The sequence below is a fragment of the Dermochelys coriacea genome, chromosome 4 (genome assembly GCF_009764565.3).
Source record: "Dermochelys coriacea isolate rDerCor1 chromosome 4, rDerCor1.pri.v4, whole genome shotgun sequence".
Lineage (NCBI taxonomy): Eukaryota > Metazoa > Chordata > Testudines > Dermochelyidae > Dermochelys > Dermochelys coriacea.
Genome location: NC_050071.1, coordinates 108,510,023 through 108,531,499, shown reverse-complemented (window position 1 = coordinate 108,531,499; position 21,477 = coordinate 108,510,023). Strand labels below are relative to the sequence as shown.

The 21,477-nt window shown below is 42.7% G+C and overlaps 1 protein-coding gene and 1 long non-coding RNA gene across 4 annotated transcripts in view; both read left to right on the top strand.

Annotated features, from left to right (window-relative positions):
* The window catches only part of STIM2 (stromal interaction molecule 2), a 138,978-nt gene that overhangs the window by 5,376 nt on the left and 112,125 nt on the right, over positions 1-21,477 (top strand). The window lies entirely within an intron of this gene.
* LOC122460096 lies at positions 15,012-19,413 on the top strand. The gene is made up of 3 exons (XR_006281175.1): positions 15,012-15,135; positions 15,520-15,613; positions 18,815-19,413. It is a non-coding gene; the product is annotated as an uncharacterized LOC122460096 (long non-coding RNA).

The following is a 21,477-nucleotide window of genomic DNA, read 5'->3' as shown; positions in this document are numbered from 1 at the left end:
CATGTAGGTCAAAAGAGTTACCATTGTAAGGACAGCTTTTCCTCAGTAAGATTTGACTTCCAATTTTAAAGGATGTCTTTTTGTCTCTAACATCTTTTACTCTGTTTAGCCATGATATTTTTTTATCCCTTTCCTGATTTATTTTTTTTATTTGGAGTATACATCGTTTTCCTGCAGCTTGCAGGCATTTCATCCTTGTGACTATTCCTTTTAATTTCCATTTAACTAGCATCCTCATTATTGTGTAGTTCTGCTTTTTGAAGTTAAATGCTACTGTGGTTAGCTTCTTTTCGGCTATATTCTCTTCTTGGACTAGATCCTGTCACTTAGGACTAAATTAAGAATTGTCTCTTCCTTTGTAGGTTCCAGGACTAGCTGCTCCAAAACCAGTCATTAATGGTGTCTAGATATTTTACTCTGAGTCTTGTCCTGAGGGGACATGTACCCAGTCAATATGGGGATAGTTGAAATCTCCTACTATTATTGAAATTTTCTGGGTTTTTTTTAGTCTTTCTAATCTTCTTGAGCATCTCACAATCACCATCAACATCCAGGTCAGGTGGCTGGTAGTATATTTTGACTGCTATACTCTTATTATTGAAGCATGGAATTTCTATCCATAGAGATTCTGTGGTACAGTTTGATTCATGTAAGACTTTATTATATTTGAGTCTGCGCATCTGTCGCATATAGTACCACTCTCCCACTACTTTGTTATTCCTACATATTTTGTACTCTAGTATTACTGTATCCCATTGATTATCATTGTTCCACCGGATTTCTATGATACCTATTATGTCAATATTCTCATTTAATATCTGGCACTCAAGTTCACCCATCTTAGTATTTAGACTACTAGTATTTGCATACAAGCTCTTATAAAATTTGGCAATATTCAGTTGTCTGCCTTCATGTGATGTAATTGACTTTTGATTGTTTCTCTTCAGATCCTACCTGTACTTTATCAACTTCTATTTCCTCTTTACAGGATATAGAGAATCCCTTTTAATAAATCCTCCCCCAGCGATGTGTGTGTTCGAATGTGTGCTTCTCTGCACCGGTCAGCTTCCCAACAGCCCTTCATTTAGATAATTTTATTAATGTGCTGCTCTACCCCTGCAGCTGAGCTCATGAAGACTGTGAAGAAATATATACCTTATTAAACTAGGTGTTTTAAGCTGTGTCTATACTTTGGGTTGAGCAATCAGTGGCCAGCAAATCTGTATAGCTAAGCCATTGCAGAGCACAAGTATAGACAAGACCGGTATAATTTGCATGGGTTGAGTTTTCCCCTGCTTGATACGGAAGTAAGCTCAATTGGTAAAATTCATAGCTACTATGTCTATACCTGGGGTTTGCCTTGATACAGTTACACTGGCTGCTGGCTAGCAAGTGCTGAATCCCAACTATCCAGTAGGACTCTAATATAGAATTAATGAAGGCTTCTTTGTCCATAGTTGAGCATTTCCTAAGACTTTTTTCAAATGTTTCATATCTTGAGTCCTCTACTATTTTTAATGTAAATGGTACTGTAAATGCCATACCCCTAGTTGAGGCAAGCTTTGTTTCATCCAGGAGTGTTCCTTAGGGACCACTGGTGATCAGTGAACATTGGCTAGTGACACGATGCTGGCTTTTGTTTCCTTCTGTTGCATTTCATTACAGAGAACTGAAGATACATTGCATGAAAAGTAGTGTGAAAGTATTTAAAGAATTGCTTCACTTGTCACAGGGAAGTGTTTCAATCATAAGTGAAAGTAGGGTGATCCATGTTATCTTGAATGGAAGAGGAAATATGCAAGACTACCTGCATACTTGGCTGTGGTCAACACTATGGAAGACACTCTTCTTTCTTAATACTTCCTATGCATATTGAAAATGATAATAGGTAAACTATTAAAAGTTAGTGCTTTTTCAGTCAGTTTCACTTAGTGAGCTGTAATCCTGTGTACTTTTTTACTTAACATATCTGTGTTCTGTAGATACATTTTAGGGAAAAAGAGATGGGTTATATGACTTATTTTAAGCAGCTACCGTGTAAGATATGAGGCATAAACATGATGGTTGCAAGTTTGTACAGTTTTTATTGTCATGAGTTGGGGTGGAGCCATGAGTGAATGACTGAGATCTTCTCAAACTTAAAGGCAAGAAAAAAAGTATAATACTCCAGATGAAATTGTTTATGCCACATTTCTTGACTACGCTACATTCGTTGACTCTAACAGTCTTAGTTTTATGCAATATTTGTCCTTTCTTCTGTCTCCTTTTGCTTTTCCCTTTTTAAAGCAAATTACTATGGGAATAATGCCATCATTGATATGAAAGGAGTTTAGTGACTTCCACAACTGTGGCATAAAGTTAGCGTTATGTACTAGCTCTAAAATTCTTTTTAAAATATAGTAATCTATGTAATGTTTATAGTATATGGAATAAGAATATAAACTTGCAATAGGAGTGCCATACATCTGAAGAAGTGGTTTTTTACTCACAAAAGCTTATGCCCAAATAAATCTTTTAGTCTTTAAGGTGCCCCCGGACTCCTTGATGTTTTTGTGGATACCCCTAACACGGTTACCCCTTGATACTTGACACCATGCAACTTCTTAAAGTGTGGCATCCAGAACTGGATGGAATACTCCATCTGAGACCTCACTAGTGTTGAATAGAATGGGACAATTTCTTTCTGTGTCTTACATATGACAGTCCCGTTGATATGCCCCAGAACCTTGTTAGATAAAAGGAAGAGTCAAATTACCATAATTTAATAAGAACATATACTAATATTGCTCAACAGATGTGTGGGGATAGCCTTCCCACTTCAGTCATATGACTAAGGACTAAATTATACACCTTGCTAGAATGCGGGGTTCAGGATCTATGCGCGGTACTGCGTTAATGCGGGGACTGCGTTCTAGTGGGGGCTGCGTTACCGTGGATCTTAATTTAAATATTTAAATTTGGGATCCATCGCTGCGACCACACTACATGTGAATCTGCGCTATAGCGATGCGTGCTCTAGCGAGGGTCCGCTGTAGTAGCATTGCATTATTAAACTTGAACATAGCCTTGAGATTTAAGTATTCTCCATCTGGGGCCTATATATACTTGAGAAGCAGAAAGCAAATTTGCATGTAAAAAAAATTTTTTTTTTAAAATGAGTTTATTAAGATCATTCAGATTTGTCAGCAGTACTTGTAGCAGTTTGTGCCAGTCTGGTTTTACCACAAAAGCTGTGACAATATGCACTAACTGCATTTGGGGTTTATGTGATGCTTCAATTTTACATTGTTTATAGCAAGAACTGTGCCTAAACTAGATTTGCTAGAAACTTTCTACAATGATTTCCCTGTCCAGTGTGTGCTAAAATTCCTTTGAGAGTTTTTTATGGGGGCTTCAAAAGGCAGTTGATTTTCTGCATCTTTTAAGTCTACATCTGAAGAAAAACGATGAGAAATTGTTGCTGGTAGATTGATCTCTAGTAACAGTTTATCAGCAAGTTTCAGAGTAGCAGCTGTGTTAGTCTGTATCTGCAAAAAGAAAAGGAATACTTGAGGCACCTTAGAGACTAACAAATTTATTTGAGCATAAACTTTTGTGAACTACAGCTCACTTCATCAGATGCATGCAGTGGAAAATACAGTGGAGAGATTTATATACACAGATAACATGAAACAATGGGTGTTACCATACACACTGTAACAAGAGTGATCAGGTAAGGTGAGCTGTTACCAGCAGGAGAAGGGGGGGGGGAACCTTTTGTAGTGGTAATCAAGGTGGGCCATTTCCAGCAGTCGACAAGAATGTCGGGGCGGGGGGGGGGGGGAGAGAATAAACATGGGGAAATAGTTTTATTTTGTGTAATGACATATCCACTCCATCTTTATTGAAGCCTAATTTAATGGTGTCCAGTTTGCAAATTAATTCCAATTCAGCAGTCTCTTGTTGGAGTCTGTTTTTGAAGTTTTTTTGTTGAAGAATTGCCACTTTTAGGTCTCTAATCGAGTGACCAAAGAGATTGAAGTGTTTTATCAGCAAAGCTCCTTAGAGATAATCATAACACTTCACAAACTGTTAGATTAGTCTCTCTCTTTCTCCTCTCATATATATCATTTGGAAATATCACTGCCAGATATTGCAACTGTTTGCAGTATCTTTGGGGACCATTCTGTATTAAGTTAATGAATGGGTTATGCACCATTGTGGGTCGGGGATTGTATGCAACTTCAGTGGGGAGGATTACCAGAGCTCCTTCAGAAACTTGGTGTGATTTAGGCAAATCACTGAGGCTGTGGACAGCTCCAGAGAGCTATTCCCCCCGGGGAGGCTTGCATATAGTGGTTTAAACTGGATTTTCGGAGACCTACAGACAAAGACAGGGTTTTGGGTATACAGAGGCTGAATTTGAGGCAACTCAGTGCCTTCTTTTGATTCAACGGGCAGAAACTTCTGTCCATGAGGGGACCCAACCTTTGTGGAACAGTGTAAAATCTTTGGCTTACTAGAACTCCACGAGACTGATGGGGAATCCCTGATGTGCTTTTAGCATGCACATAGGAACTTATTTTTTTAGCGTTTTTTTTCTATATCACTTTTGCCCTAATACGTTTATCTTGCCTTGTGAAGGTTGGTTGATAACTGGTATACACTGTTATAGCCCCTGGAGAAAAAGTTAACCACAGGTGTTGGACCCCAGTCAGACCTGCTGTGGGGAAATCACAGTGTGGTGCAGAGGGACTGCAAGCCCAAACCCCCAGTCTGGAAGGAGAAAGACATGGGGACTCAGTCTGAAACTTTAAGTAGGTGCCCTCGAGAGACCATGGAGCGGGGATGTAAATGCAGTTACCCCTGAAATTGTGACTCACTTATTTCAGTTTTGTGTATTAGTAAAATGAAGAGCAAAAATGACATGCAAGAAATTATACTATTAATGTAAACAAACTAAAGCTAATTTGTTGATTAGCTTAACATTTGTTTCAAAATCATGTTGAAACAGGCGTTCCCCTTTCCTGTATCTTTATAGTCATTTTCTGATTGCTATCGAAAGGGCTGCAAGACAATTGTTTTATTTCTTCTAATATAACTTCTTATTTGAGTTACAGGGATGATGGGGAGGGGATAAAACTTAGAAATGTGAATTCATTAAGCAAAATAAATAGCTAATGGTTTGAGTGTGAAGCATGGCTTGCTGTTTTTAGATAGAGTTCTCAAATTTATCTTAATTAATGGGATGTATCTTGGAGTGTCTTATTTTTTGTCTTGTTACGTAATGAGATATAGAAGGCGCCTCCATATGGTGGTCTCCTTGTGACTTTGGAACTAAAAATTGTATTAATTAGGTGCATCAAAGCAGGTGACAGTTGGCCAGTTCACATCTTTAATTAGTTTTTGTCTTTCAAGGCATATAATTTAGCAGTTAGATTGTGGAACATTGCCACCTACCAGGTCTCTTATCTCCTGCCCAGTTCAAATTTACTACATACACTCACCAAAGTGAAACTGCACAGCCATAGAGGATTGTAGTTATTGAGCTATTTAAACCTAATCTGGTTGACTGAAGCATGCATAAAATTCCACTGCTGCCTAAGCATATCAGTGTTTGTTACATTTTCTGCTTTGTGTAAGAGCGTGTTTTTTTGTTTTTAAACACTTTCTGAAAATGCATTCACTGTAGTGTCTCTTAATTTGGTTGTGTTGCCAGAACTGACATGAGACGTGTAGTTCCAAAATCTCTTCCAAGTCTCTTTCTTTGCCGCTGTCTGTTTAGGGACAGAATTGGGCACATACAGGGGGAGAGCAGTACCAGGTAATATATGAAGGTGTTGGGAGCGGGAAGAGAACACAGAGGAGGAAAACTTGCTGAGAGAGTGAGTTTAGGAGACTTTTAATCATGGCAGAAAGTTAAATCATGGTGCCCACACGCTTCTGTACTAGGACTCGTGTTTTAATGTATTGGCTCTGGAAAAAGGGGTGAATACTGAGTGTCTAAACTTGCAGAAGACTGAATTAATTAGATTTGTCCACAGACCACAGAGAACTGAAGAACTTCTGAGGGACCTAGCCAAGGTAGGTGAATGGAGAAAACAGTGGCTGATACAATTTAGGGTTGCCACATGCAAATAAATGGATGTTGAAGGGAATAACTTGAACTACAGACACATTTCTGGGTTTTAAATTAACTGTCACCTGTTTGTGTAGTGCTCTGTGTAGCACTGGTATAAAAATAATCAATTTTAGCATGTATGAGAATGGTATGGAAAGAAAATATTATAATCCCACTCTAAATCAGTGGTCTGACCCTCACTTGGAGACGGTCTTCAGTTCTGGTTACCCAGTGCCAAAAAGGTTTTTAATAGAAATAAAGGAGGTTCAGGGAATGGCAACAAGAATGATTAGGAGCATAGAAAAGTCTCGTATGAAGAGAGATGGAAAAGACTGGGATTGTTTAATTTAGACAAATTCAAGGGGACGTGCTAAAAGTATAGAAAGTAAATAACTGGGATTCTAGTCACTCTTGTAAAATAACAAGGGTACATTCATCATCTTCATCTGACACGATACTGAAAAGTGCCATTCAAAACTGTTAAAAGAAAATGCTACTCCACACAATGCACTTACCCTGTGGCAATGGGATCTTCATGCTAACAAGGTCAGGAGTTCAGCAGAACTTTTTTAAAAGGACTAGGCAGTTATATAAAAAACAGTATCTGATTTAAATATATATATTTAAAAAAACTAGCTTTGGATTAATATAAACCCTCATGCTTCAATATTTAAGCCAGTTTCTCACTAGTCATCACAGGGAAGCTGTATGATATGGGTGATATACTGGTTCTTGAAGATAGGGTTCATGTCCCAAAGTCTGAAAATTCCTTAGGTGGCAGAAGAACTGCTTTAATGGTAAAATAAGACCAAGATGCCATTTAATTATTACAAAAATTGCCTGCCTTCCCCCCCAAAAATCTAATGAAAACATGACCCCAATATTTTTCCTTAAGCAGTTAACAATCTGCTGTAAGACTAAAGGAACACATCTACTCATTCGCCCGAAAACACAAATATTGTGTATAACAGAGTGTCATGGGTAGTGTTTCAAAATCTCAAATTGTTGGGGTACTGCACTGGGAAAATATTAACTAGGGGCAAATACTTGTTAATGCCCTGAGACAGTCCCCCCGAACTCTTTGGAACTGTTGTTGTGTGCTTGCGTTAATATATGCCCATATATTTTCTGTACCAGCACATATATTTTAATGTCAAAGTGCTATACAAAACCAACCTTCATTACCCGGTTATCATCTCTATAATTGCAGAGTTTTCTCGGGACAAGAGACTCTGTCATTCACTTCCTAACTATTCTGTTTTCCTTCCTCAGCACTCTGTTGGTATATTGTACAAATATAGAAAAGGAGTAACTGTGAATGTGGAGGCCAAAATGGTCCTGTAAATTGCTGTGACAGGGTCTTGCACTGTAACTTGTATGCTGTGATGATTGGTTTTTGGGTGTCGTTGCTAATTGAGTGGTGTTTTGGAGTAGATAGTTGGCAAAGTTGTTCAGTGGCATCAGTAATTTTTTAAGTGTGATTTGGTTTAGCGAATGTTGGCAAATTTTGTGCACTTGCTTAGTGTTGATTGTGTTTAAAATATGGCATCTAATAAACTGATAGTTTTCTTGTCACATGACAACTGGCCCTTTAAAGAGAGCTGGGTCAAGCCCCACCATTGCTTGCCTCTCCAGGTGGAGAAAATGAGCAAAGTTGCATGACAGGCAAGTCATATAGCGAATCAGACCTTCTGCAGTGGAGATAAGAGCAGTCTGGGGAGAGCTGAAGCAAAGATTCAAATAGGAAGAAGCCCTAGGAGTTGCTGCTTGATAGAGAGCAGGGAGAGACTCCAAAGGAGCAAGAGGGGGCTCCATGAGTTGCTCTACACAGAGACATGCTCCGTAGCACTCAGGCAGAGGGCCTAGTGGTGCAAGCCTGCAGGGAGTATGAGCCAGCTAGGAAGGCTGGAGAAAAAGTCTGCTGGAGGAAAGACTCAGCAGGGCAGGACTAAGAACCATGCACTAAGACCAAGGGGTCGTGAGCCAGCTAGGAATGCAGAGTGGGAGTTCTTGTGTTTACTTGTCAACTTAGTTAATAAACCCAGACCCCAAGAAAGGGTGTTTCTCAACATATGAAATCCTACTTAGCAGTTATTGTGGAACCCAAGTGGGGGAAACTGAGACAGTGACTAGCCTGAAGCCAGATGGGGTAGGCCCTGCTAGTATATTACTAGATGGTGAACTGTGGTTGACTTTTGGTCCCTGGCCAGAAGTTAATAAAAGTTCAAGTGCAGTTATGTTCGTGTGTTCATACTCACTTAGCAGTTTTCAGGTTATCTCAGCGGAGGATAAAGCTGCTTACAAAAATCACAATGATGAGACAACCATTGTCCATTTGTTAATGTTCTTGTTTTTTACCTCATGAGATATGAAAGCAGCAATATCTCTTGATCAAAGAATATTTGTGTCCACAGCAGTGTTTTTATATAAGAGAAAAATAATCTTACGTCTGTTTAGTTCTTGTCAGTTCTTGTTCCAAAGTTGCTTTCCTTGTAGTATGAAAAAATTACCAGAGGTCTAAACCGAACAGATAGAGGTGTGTATGAATAATAAACTTGGCAGCTCCATCGGTAAGGTTTAAGTGTTATAACTTGGTATGAGAGCTTGACTTTTTACCACGGCTATCTATTAGAAAGGAGAAGGATCTAGGCCGGGGCGGGCAAACTTTTTGGCCCAATGGTCACACTGGGTTTCTGAAATTGTATGGAGGGCCAGTTAGGGGTGGCTGTACCTATCCACAACCCTGCCCAGTGTTGAGCTGCCAAAATCTTAACAACCAGTTCCCTCCTCACCCCATGAGGGGGTCGTGGCCCGCCCCCGCCCCATCAGCCCCCTCCCCTGTCCCCTGACTGCCCCTGGAACCAGGCAGGAGGGTCTTGTGGGCCACCATAGTGCCCACCCCACCTCTAAGAGCCCGAGGGACCTGCCGGGAGGTGAGGTGGGGAGTCCTGGCAGGGCTTACCTGGGGTGGGTCCTGAGAAGCATCCAGCAGGTCCCTCCGCCTTCTAGGGGTGGGGTAGTGAAACTAGAGGGGGAGCAGCTGCTCCCCTCACTGATCACATCAAAAGTGGGACCTCGGGCGCCAACTCCGTGGGTGCTCCGGGGCTGGAGCCCCCACAGGGAAAATTTGGTGCGTGCAGAGCACCCACCGGCAGGTCCCCTCCTGGCCCCAGCTCACCTCATCTCCGCCTCCTCCCCTGAATGCACTGCCCCAAATCAGCTGTTCGTGCGGGAAGCCAGGGAGGGCTGAGAAGCAGGCAGCAGCTTCACGCTCAGGCCCAGGGAGGTGGAGGTGGAGGCGGAGGTGAGCTGGGGGGAGAGCAGCCCTCCTCGCCCTCCACTCTGCTCCGCCTCCCTGGGCCTGAGCGCAAAGCCGGCATCTGCTTCTCAGCCCTCCCCGGCTTCCCGCATGAACAGCTGATTCACGGGAAGTGGGGGGGGGGAGCGGAGAAGCAGAGTGGGGCGGCACGTTCAGGGGAGGAGGCTGAGGTGAGCAGGGGGGTGGGGCAAGGAGCTGCTGGTGGGTGCTCTGCACCCACCAAATTTTCCCCATGGGTGCTCCAGCCCCAGAGCACCCACGGAGTCGGTGCCTGAGGCGCCACTTTTGGCCGGTTGCTAAATTTAGAAGCCCTTTTAGAACTGGTTGTTCCTGGTGGGACAACCGGTTCTAAAAGGGCTTCTAAATTTAACAACCAGCTTCTGCAAACCGGTGCTAACAGGCTCCAGCTCGCTACTGCCCCCGCCCCCTGACCACCATCCCAAACTCCTCTGCCCTCTCCAACCCTCCTTTCCCCTCACCACGCTGCCTGGAGCACTGGTGGCTGGCAGTGCTACAGCTGCACCGCCCAGAGCGCCAGGACAGGCAGCTGTGCCTGGAGCCAGCCACGCCACCGCACAGCACAGAGCACCAGGTCAGGCCGGGCTCTGCAGCTGCGCTACCCCAGGAACTCACAGCCCCGCTGCCCAGAGCATTGCACTGGCAGCACAGTGAGCTGAGGCCGGGGGCGAGCCTCCTGGGTCAGGAACTCAGGGGCCAGGCAGAAGGGTCCAGCGGGCCAGATTTGGCCCGCGGGCTGTAGTTTGCCCCCCTCTGATCTAGACTGAGCAGGATGGTGACTCCATTTTTCATATCAGCCAGTAGCATCTGATTAGGGTAGTTGTCTAAAAAGTCTGAAGGTCAAGCTAGCCTCTAGCTGCTCTGAGGGAGGGTTTTATTTACCCCAGAGCCTTCTGATTCCTGGGATCTGATCATAGAGGAGCAGGGGAAACCACTGTTGTTCTCCAGACTTTAATTTGTGTGGTCCTCCATTGTTAATAGATCTAATGTTTGCCTCTGCTTAGAACTTTCCCAAGCCTCCACAGTGTGAAATTGACATGTTAGTTTCTTTGCTGCGCACCTTGTGAATATTAGCGATTAGAGTGTCCAGTCTTGTTAAAGTAGAGGTGGGCAAACTACGCCCCGCAGGCCACATCTGGCCTCCGGGACCATCCTGCTTGGCCACTGAGCTCCTTGCCTGGGAGGCAGCCCCTGGCCCCTCCCCCGCTTTTCCCCCTCTACTGCAGCCATGCAACTGCATGGGCAGCGGGGCTGTGAGTTCCTGCCCCTCTGAGGGGCATGTTAAGGGGGCGGCAGTGGGAGGGTTGGGTAGGGAATCCTGGGGGGTGGACGGGGGAAGTTAGGGGTGGGGGTCCTGGGTGTCAGTCAGGGGACGGGGAGCAGGGGGCGGTTGGATGGGGCGGAAGTTCTGGGGTGGTCAGTGAACGAGGTGGGGTTGGATAGGTCATGGGAGTCCCGGGGGGGCCTGTCGGGGCTGGGATGTGGATAGGTCGGGGCACTCAGGGGACAGGGAGCAGGAGGGGTTGAATAGGTCATGGGAGTCCCTGGGGGGGCAGTTTGGGGTGGGAAAGTCCCAGGAGGGGGCAGTCGGGACAAGGAACAGAGGGGATTGAATGGGTCGGGGGTTCTAAGGGAGATGGTCAGAGGGCGGGGCCAGGCTGTTTGGGGGGCACAGCCTTCCCTACCCAGTCCTCCATATAGTTTCGCTCCCCGATGTGGCCCTCAGGCCAAAAAGTTTGCCCACCCCGTGTTAAAGGGTGGTTCTGCTCTGAACAGTGACTTAAAAATTGTCAGTGTGTATTCCCTGAGTATGTCATAAGTAAACTTTCTCAGTCTGTACAAATAAATTGCTTTTCAGCCCTGCAAAGTAAATGTGCAATCTGGAAGTGAAACTATTTTTATGGCTCATAACCATCAGGTGCAGAAGATTCATTGTTTGATTAACAAGTCTGATGGGTGAGGCTGAGGGCAACTACCTTGCTGTCCTGAAACTGTATTGGCCCTGCTGTACTAATAGAGTTAAAAAAGTGTTAAAACTTGCATTGATTAGTAAAATAAGCAGACACAGGAACCAACTGAGCAAAAAACTGCGTTCATTTGCTGTCACTTTTCACAGCAGAACTACAAATGAATTTCTTTCTGGTTGGCAAAGCAATGGTCAACATTAGAATTTTTGAGATGTCTGACTTTTGAGATGTCTGAGTTGGGAGGATGAAACTATCCTTCTACATTTCTGTTCACATTTGGAATATTTCCAGCCATAATGGCTAGAAACTTTGATTTAAAAAAAAATTAAAAGGCTTAAATTAATTAGAATTGATATCATTAAGTCCCACTATCACCAGGGGCGGCCTCCTGTTTGCCATAGATTGGATTTTTTTTAAGCCTTGGTTTTTGTACATCTGTGTGGAGGTCTTCTGCTTTAATATTTGAATTGGGAGCACCCTTCAATAGCAAAAGCATTTTCAGTAAATCCTGATATTTATAGATAAAACCTAGCTATATTATTGTGTAGTATGATGATTACCATAGCTTATTTTATCATTATTGCTCCTTAGCTTGGGTCTGATTCTCTTTAAGAAAGGAATATTGAATGTTAGTAGGGCCCTACCAAATTCATGACTGAAAAATGCTTCATGGACCATGAAATCTGGTCTTTCGTGTACATTTCACAGGGGAGACCAGTGTTTCTCAAATTGAGGGCCCTGACCCAAAAAGGAGTCGCTGAGGGGTCACAAGGTTATTGTAGGGGGATTATGGTATTGCCACCCTTATTTCTGCACTGCCTTCAGAGATGGGTAGCCAGAGAGTTGTGGCTGCTGGCCAGGCACCCAGCTCTGAAGGCAGTGCCCACCCAGCAGCAGCGCAGAAGTAAGGGTGGCAATACCATACCATGCCATCCTTACTTCTGCGCTGCTGGTGGTGGTGGCACTGCCTTCAGTACTGGGCTCCCAGCCAGCAGCTGCTGTTCTTCATCCACCCAACTCTGAAGGCAGTGCCGCTGCCTGCAGCAGCAAAGAAGTAAGAGTGGCAATACCACAATCCCCCTACAATAACCTCAAGCCCCCCTCCCCTCCCCAAAACAACAACTCCCTTTTGGGTCAGGATCCCCACAGTTATAACACCAAAACATCAGATTTAAGTATCTGAAATTATGAATTTTATGATTTTTAAATTTCCATGATCATGAAATTGACCAAAATGGACTGTGAATTTGATAGGGCCATATTAGGCAAAAATTCTCTCCCATATCTTTTATTTCCTTAACTCTGCTATGTAAATCGAGTGCACTAAAGTACTGGAAATTCATGGAATAAATAACTTAAATCATGACAAATGCATGTAACAGTTCAGGCACCTGTTTCTTTTACCTACTGAAGTTCTGACAGCTGTGCAACTGTTAGCACAAGGACTTTGTGGAATAATCAAGCATTGTAGCTTGACCAACACATCTTGTCCAAAAGTTAAAACGCCCTGTTATACACACTGGTGATTCTGAGCTTTCTCTACACCTGGCATGATGGCTTGTAATTTTATGGAACAAAAAACTTGGCATGCTTTAAAAAAAAAAAAAAAAAGGCAACACCTGCTCACCTTCATGGCCATTCCAAACTTTTATTAATCTTTCCTATCAGTTTCTCAAACACAAGTTCTTTCAGAACTGGACCTGTCCTGTATTTATAGAGTGGATTGATTTAAATCACTTAATGTTGATCAATCAGGAAACATTAATTTTAATTATTTTCCATTTGTACTTTAGAACTTTACTTTAGGAAAATAATTTTCTCATTGGCTGGCATAACCATTGAAATAGGTTTTGATTATTTACAACTAAATACAGCTTTTACACTAACGTTGGTACTTTTTGCTAACCAGGAAGATATGCTATAACTATACACAATTATTTAAGCAATCAGATGTCTTAATATGTAGAAATTAAGAATGAATATATATTTTATTGTTGCATGTTTCTGATTTTACTAAATTAACTATACTGATGGATTATGTCAAATTGCATTTGTATGGAAATTGGAATTAAAACTGCACAAAACATTTTACGTTTTTATTAAATAAAATTGTCTTATTATTTTATTAGTATTATTATTATTGTATTAAAAATAGAGGGGGAAATGAAACTAAGTGTTTCTGAATAGCATAGTGAAAGTACTGACACGGGGGGCGTGGGAGAAGCAATAGGTGAATACTAGAGTTGACTCATAGTAAACTGAAAAATGATACCAATACTTAATACAGTATGTTTGTGATGTGCCATTTTAAAAAGTGAGTAAAAAGCTGTTTTTCCTTTCATTCTGTATAGAGAAAAGTAGCCTGTAATGCATTACTTTTTTGAGGACTTACTGATTCAGCATGTCTTTTATTGAAATGATTTTAATAGATTGGGTCTTAACATAGGTTATCATAATTGCAAATTTAATTTTAAGCAGGTTCATTTTTTAAAAGGAAAGCATATTATAAGGAAAATTTAAAAAAATCCCTCAAATTGAAATTGCATCATTTTTTATTTAAAAATTATCCCCCTCCCATGTTGTGCACTCAGTATTTTGCATGAAACTCACTGTCTCCCAAACGCTGTGTGCCCTTGATGTTTATGGTAAGCCACTCACAAAAGCAAAAAACTTTCATCTGCTGTAGTAAACCAGTATAGTGAGACTAAGAAATGTAAATAATCTCCAAAAATCCAAAAATATCAGGAATTTTGTTAGTCGTCTATTAAGAATGTATTTCATGCTCTCAGGTAACATAATAGTTTCTCATATATTGGAAACTGTATTTCAAACTATTCCATTTTAGGTCTGAACTGAAACTTAATGACTTCATTTTACAGAAGTGAAAGCTTGAGAATATTTATGGAATGCTTAATGTTGTTGTTGTTGTTGATGAGCCATGTTGTGCTTAAATTCACAGCTGTCCAGCACATAAAAAAGGGGAAGCATGTTTTTAATTACTTTATGAAACTTCATGTTACCCAAATGATTTTATATTGTGTCTACAGCTAAGCCCACTGGAAACTATGGCAGCCTATGGAGTAAAACTTCAGACTCATGGCTTCAGCCAGGTCTTCATAGTCCAGGGCCCCAATGACATCAGAGTCTACTTGTGGGACATTCTTCACCTGTAGGGACCCTTTTGACTCCTTCATTTCCCACATGGGGCAGGAGGATTCAGCTCATCCCCCAGATGCACCACAAAGGATAGGAAGGAGAAACTGAGGGGCACAGCTCAAGTGGCTTGCGTTAGGCCACAGCAAATTGTTGGCAGAACTGGACTGGAATCTCTAGTCTCTTTACTTCTGGTACGGTGCCCTGTCCACAAGACTGTGCGGCTTCCAAAGCATGACAGAATGAGAAGTATGCGTAATACAATCGGTGATGTTCTCCTGTACCCTGGTCCCCTATTTCCTTATATTAGTTTCTTTCATTTGCTACATAATACCTTTGGGGCAGGTACTGTCTTTCAGATCTTTCTGCAACATGTTTTATAGCACCCAAAAGTGTGTTAAGCTAATGATGATTCATTGCTCTTATAGGGTGGCTACAGAATCCGTTTGAGGTTGAAGAACTTGAAGAAAGTGCTTTGAGTATGTCTTGCTTCTTCTGTCAGTTAGCTTTAAAACGTTACAGGATTGGATTTAAGTACTACAACCTAAGCAGCTATAATTAATGTTATTCAGAGATAGGTAGGTGGTAACTCTCTCCCCCCTTTTTGGTATCCTCATCCATTACTCTTGAAAAGTGTGGGGACTTAAAAAGGCAGAAGTAGAAAAGGAGGATAAAATAGATCTGAAAAAGCAGAAGCTTGCCTGAAAAACTATGTTGAAATCTGTTATGAAGTTATGCCTTCAGTTATTTTAATTTAAAAAAAATACACTATTTCTATAGAGCTTTTAACTGAAAAGCTGGTTTGCAATTTATAAAAAATGTTAAGCATTTCTTCAGAATGTCCTACATAGGGTTCTCTTGAATGACATGATAACAGTCAGCCTAGAGACCCTGTGGTGCTCCCTGCCCTGGTGTCTTTTTTCCTAATGTTGTCTTAGTTGCTTTTCTGTTCTGCCTCCTAGCCTCACATTCAATTCACCATTAAAGACTTAACTCCTGTGTGATCCAGACAGTGACTCTCATCAATCAGTTACCTTCTCCACCACAACAATTAAAGTGAGTCAATGAAAAAATAACTTCCTCTCGATCATTTTTACATCTTATCAGTGTTTGGTTTTTATACTGTAAACTCTCTTGTGAAGGATTTGCCTTTTTAAACACACCACTGTATAACAAATCTACTTGAATTTTTGATTGGACAAATGCTGAATAGGTTTCAGATGGGTATCTAAATTCCCAAGCAACATAAGAATGGCCATATTGAGTCATACCAAAAGTCCATCTAGCCTGATATCCAGCAGGTGCTTCAGAGGGAATGAACAGAACAGGTGATCATCAAGTGATCCATCCACTGTCACCCATTCCCAGCTTTTGGCAAACAGAGGCTAGGGACACCATTCCTGCCCATCCTAGCTAATAGCTATTGATGGATCTATCCTCCATGGATTAATCTAGTTCTTTTTTGAACCCTGTTATAGTCTTGGCCTTCTGGGAAAGAGTTCCCCAGGTTGACTGTGTATTATATGAAGAAATACTTCCATTTATTTCTTTTAAGCCTGCCACCTATTAATTTCATGACCCCCAGTTTTTTGTTATGAGGAGTAAATAACACTTCCTTATGTTTTTTCTCCATACCATTCATGATTTTATAGACATGTCATATTCCTCCCCCCAATAGTCTTTTCCAAACTGAAAAGTCCCAGTCTTATTAATCTCCTCATATGGAAGCTGTTGCATACTCCTGATCATTTTTATTGCCCTTTCTGTACCTTTTCCAATTCCAGGGTTTGTTTTTTTTGAGATGGTGCAACCACAGCTGCAAGCAGTATTCAAGATGTGGGCAGACCATCAATTTATACAGAGGCAATATGATATTATCTGTCGTCTTATTGATCCCTTTCTTAATAATTCCCAACGTTGTTTGCTTTTTTGACTGCCGCTGCACATTGAGTGGGTGTTTTCAGAGAACTATCCACAATGACTCCAAGATGGCTTTCTTGAGTGGTAACAGCTAATTTAGACCCCATCATTTTATTCGTATGGTTGGCATTATGTTTTGCAATGTGTATTACTTTGCATTTATCAACATTGAATTTCATCTGCCATTTTGTTGCCCAGTTTGGTGAAATCCCTTTGTAACTCTTCACAGTCTGCTTTGGACTTAAATATCTTGAGTAGTTTAATATCATCTGCAAATTTTGCCACCTCATTGTTTGTTTATCCCTTTGTCCAAATCATTTATGAATATGTTGAATAGCACTAATCCAAGTACAGATCCCTTGGGGACACCACTATTTACCTCTCTCTCCATTTTGAAAACTAACAGTTTATTCCTACCCTTCGTTTCCGATCTTTTAACTAGTTACCAATTCACAAGAGGACCTTCCTTCTTATCCTATGATAGTTTACTTTGCTTAAGAGCTGTTGGTGAGGGACCTTGTCAAAGGCTCTCTGAAAATCTAAGTACGCTATATCCTCTTGATCCCCCTTGTCCACATGCTTGTTGACCCCCCTCAAAGAATTCTAGTAGATTGGTGAGGCATGATTTCCTTTTACAAAAAACATGTCGACTCTTCCCCCAACAAATCATGTTCAATGTGTGTCTGATATTTCTGTTCTTTACTATATACCTCTATCCTGATAGAATGCGAAATCGGATAGAACGCGGTAAAGCAGCGCTCCGGGGAGCGGGGCTGCTTTACCTTTTTATATCTGAATTTGTGTTACCGCAAGTGGTTCCTCTGCATGCCCCCCCCTTACTTGCTGCAGCCCCCTCTAACCCAGCTCGCCTCCACTCCGCCTCCTCCCCTGAGTGCGACACCGCTGATGCCCCGCTTCTCCCCCTTCCCCCCCCTTCCTTCTAGCCTTCCCAGCAAACCTGGAAGGGGGTGGGGGCAGAAGTGGAGCAGCAGCAGCAGAGCACTCAGGGGAGGAGGTGGAGCGGAGGTGAGCTGGGGTGGGGAGCAGTTCTTCTCCCTACCCCGATATAACGCGGTGTCACTTATAAGACGGAAAGATTTTTTTTGGCTTCTGAGGACCACGTTATATCGGGGTAGAGGTGTAGTTTCAACCAGTTTGCCTGGTACTGAAATTAGGCTTGCCGGCCTGTAATTGCTGGGATCACTTCTGGAGCCTTTTTAAAATATTGGTGTCACATTAGCTATCCTACAGTCATCTGGTACAGAAGCTAATTTACATACCACAGTTAGTAGTTGTGTAGCTCTCACCTATAGTGAGAGAGGCTCTGTTTGGAGCTATGTGCATACAAGGTATGTTTACTCGTCAATAAAATAGCTGGGGCTGGCCTATTTCAGCTGACTTGGGCTTGTGGAGTTTGGGCTGTGGGGTGTAGACACTCGGGCTGGAGCCCAGGCTCTGGCACCCTGCAAGTGGGAAGAATTCCAGAGCCCAGCTTCCAGCCTGAGCCCAAATGTCTACACTGCAATTTTATAGTTCTCATGAACCAGTGTCAGCTGACCCAGGCCAGTCACAGGTGATTTCTGGGTACATCTACATTGCAATAAAGTCAGAGAAGCAAAGATTGGACTGTCATCAGTTTATATGGTTCTGAAACTTTAACAGGACTAGCTTGAAGAAGTCTGCATGCTAGCTCTGCTTTCAGGCTGAGAGAATTGGAAAGAACTGTCGTTATCACCACATACGTTTGTTGTCTCTGGAAACTGAATAACATTTTGTACTTCAGAGAAGAATGTAGTGCAAAGTTGTAAGTTGTGATACTGTCACCCACAATTGTTCAGTATCATGGAACTGTTTGGTTTAGTAACAAGTGATAGAGTACTCTTCTGCCCACACTCTCTAGAAACTAATGCTGTGCTGAAATCATTCTAATTCTTGTAATACTAGTCACCTTTGATTGTCAGCGAGATTCAGATGGACGTCAGAGAGCATGGATGATGGGCAGAATTGTTTTTCTCTCCAACTGTCCGAGATTTTCCTGCCTTTCATCAAAATAACTGACTGGCTCGAGGGGGGATCCAAAAGAACCCTGTCTTTTCAACAATGAGTAGGGTCTTGTAATCTCTTGTCTGCAGCTTGTCAGGAGGCTGACACCGTTCCCCTCTCAAGAAGACTTTGCAGAAGTTTTCCAGTCTATGCTGTACTCGGGGCTCCCTTGGGTCAATATGCTCTACTTGGGGCTACCATTGAAGTCTGCTTAGAAAATCTAGGTAGTGCAAAGTAGGAGCCAAACCCAAACATGTGATGAAGGTTTTGTGCTTTTTTTCTTTTTGCTTCTAGGGAAAATCTAAATGTTTGGGTGACAGTTGGGACTGCTGGAAGTCTGCAGGAGTACATTGTTTTAATTTGAAGTTCTGAACTATTGTCTGTTTGGAAAGAAGATTTCTCTGCAGTAGAACAATTAAATAAATTCCCAAAACCCTGCAGTTACATTAAATATTCCTGCATGTATTTATAATATCCAAATAGAATTTGCTAAGCAAGATAAACAATTAAAAAAATTCTCCTGAATTGGTCTCTTGTGGGGTTTTCTGTCTGTCACTGAATTCATAGCATGGCTATAAACAGAATTACCAGTTGGGTGTTTTGAGGGAGGCATTTTAACAACTTCACGTGTGTTCAGAAACTGGATGCGTGACTTCTTTGGCCTTATTGCCTTCTGAATTTTGTAAGACATCTGGTGTTTGCTCAACTGAATTTCCCAAATGTTTGTTTTAATTTTTATATATTTATTTTTTTGCTTAGCAATGCTTATTGCTGATTTTGGCTAAATCCATACCCGATGGGTTTAGAGTCCAGCTATTCAACACTGGGAAACAATGTTACGTTTATCTTTCAACCCAAGGGCTAACACAGTACTTTATAAGATATATACGAACTATACACAAGGTTCGCTTCACCACTGAAATGTGGTGCCATTTGTGCACAGTAATTCTACCAAGCAGTATAAAACAAGAATTGGAGTATGTTCTCCAGTTGAAACAGTAAAGTAAGGATATAATTAGCTAGCTTGACATTTGGCTGGAACACAGGAGGGTTAACACTCCTATTCCAATGTCTCCTCCTAAGATCTTTAATAATTACAGGTGGTCAGGGCATTAGTCTTTCAAATGAGAGAAAAAAACCACCCTTCCAACAGCACATTGCCCACTAACACTGTGCTTGGGCCTTGATTCAGTAAAGACATGGAGCGAAGAAAGCTGCCCATTAAATCATGTATCCTATTTTCTGCAACCCCATGGCTATTCTTTGGATTATTCCTACCCAAGTACTCTTCTGTTGTTGTTCGTTTAACTCTTGCTGAGCAAGAGTTGATAAGAAGCTTGAGTTATGGAGAAAGCTTTGTCTGGGTTACCAGTGTCTCTTTTCAGCTTGTTTGGGGTTTTTTTTATGCAAGAGATTTGTGTTTGGGGGGAGTTTGTTTGTTTTTAAGTAGTATTTACGTTAGCTTGTGTGCATTGGTGGTTGCTGGAATATAATACAGGAACTCCTCACTTAACGTTGTAGTTATGTTCCTGAAAAATGCGACTTTAAGTGAAACAATATTAAGCGAATCTAATTTCCCCATGAGAATGAATGTAAATGAGGAGGGGTTAGGTTCCAGGGAAATTTTTTTTTTTTGCCATGCAGTACAGAACTACAGTTGGGAGGTGTGCCCACCTTACCTCACCGGCACAGCCCACTGGCACTGGAGACAACGAGGCAGGCAAGGAGGCTGAAGCTGCTGTAGGCTAGAAGCCCGTTCCACAGCAGCAGTGGCAGCTTCCCCTACTCTGCAAGCACCGGGGCGGGGGGCTCAACCCTTGGCCCACCCACTCCACCCCTTTCCCCAAGCCCCCACCCTTAACCCTCCTCTTCCCCGCCCCCTTCCCCTTTACTTCCTCTCCCCTCCCTCTCCTGCCTGCAGCAATCAGCTGGCTTGTGGTGTTGGGGGGGGGGGGAGAGGAGCGAGGACATGGCAGGCAGGCTCCCCCTGCCTCCTGAACACAACAAGCCCGGTGATTGCCGTGGGCAGGGGAGGGATGGGGGAGGCACGCTGTGTCTTCGCTTCTGCCCCCTCCCTCCTGTCCGTGGCCATCAGCTGGCTTGCGATGTTCAGAGGGCAGGAGGGTGGGGAGAGGAGCGAGGACTCGGCGCCGCAGCCTCCCCCTCCCTCCCCTGCCTCCTGCATGCGGCAGTCAGCTGGTTTGTAGCATTCAGGAGGGGGGGGGAGGAGCATGGTGTGCAGCCTCCCCTCTCCCTTCCCTGCCTCCTGCCTGTGGCAATCAGCTGGTTTGCGGTGTTAGGGAGGCAGAGGAGGAAGGGGCAGCCTGTGTGCCAAGTCCTCGCTTCTCCCCCCACCCCTCCTGAAGGCTGCAAGCCAGCTGATTGCTGTGGACAGGAGGCGGGGGGGGGGAGGAGGAAGGTGCTGATCCGCGGGGTCGGCTGGAGGTGCTGTGGAGGTGGGGGCATAGGGGAGCTGATGGGGGGCTGTCAGCTGTGGACAAAGCAGGCAGCCAAACGAAGTTATAGCAAAGTATTGCTCGTTTTAAATGGAGTATGTTCTGTAATTGAGCAGGGACATAAGATCGAAACAACGTTAAGCGAGAGGACGTTAAGTGGGGAATTACTGTACACTGTTCTGTTTTATGCAGTGGTTGATGTCTTTAATAGGATCAGATTCTTAAGTAGCTCCAAATTAACTAATGTCCTGAGTAATGTACCATAATCATTTTAATTGTAACTTGGTGATAGTTTCACTAGAAATACTTCGGGACCATATGAGCTTCTCCTGCCTAGCTTTATGAGAAATGGTCGTTCGGAGGTTGGAGCCATTCTGAAATTAGATTACAGAAGCTTGCCCTGTGGATTTCTTGCAGTTTACTCTCAACTTTAAGTGTTTACTGAGGAATTATAGGGATTACTGGCCATTGTCGGAGACCACTGGATGGACTGCTTGTTCA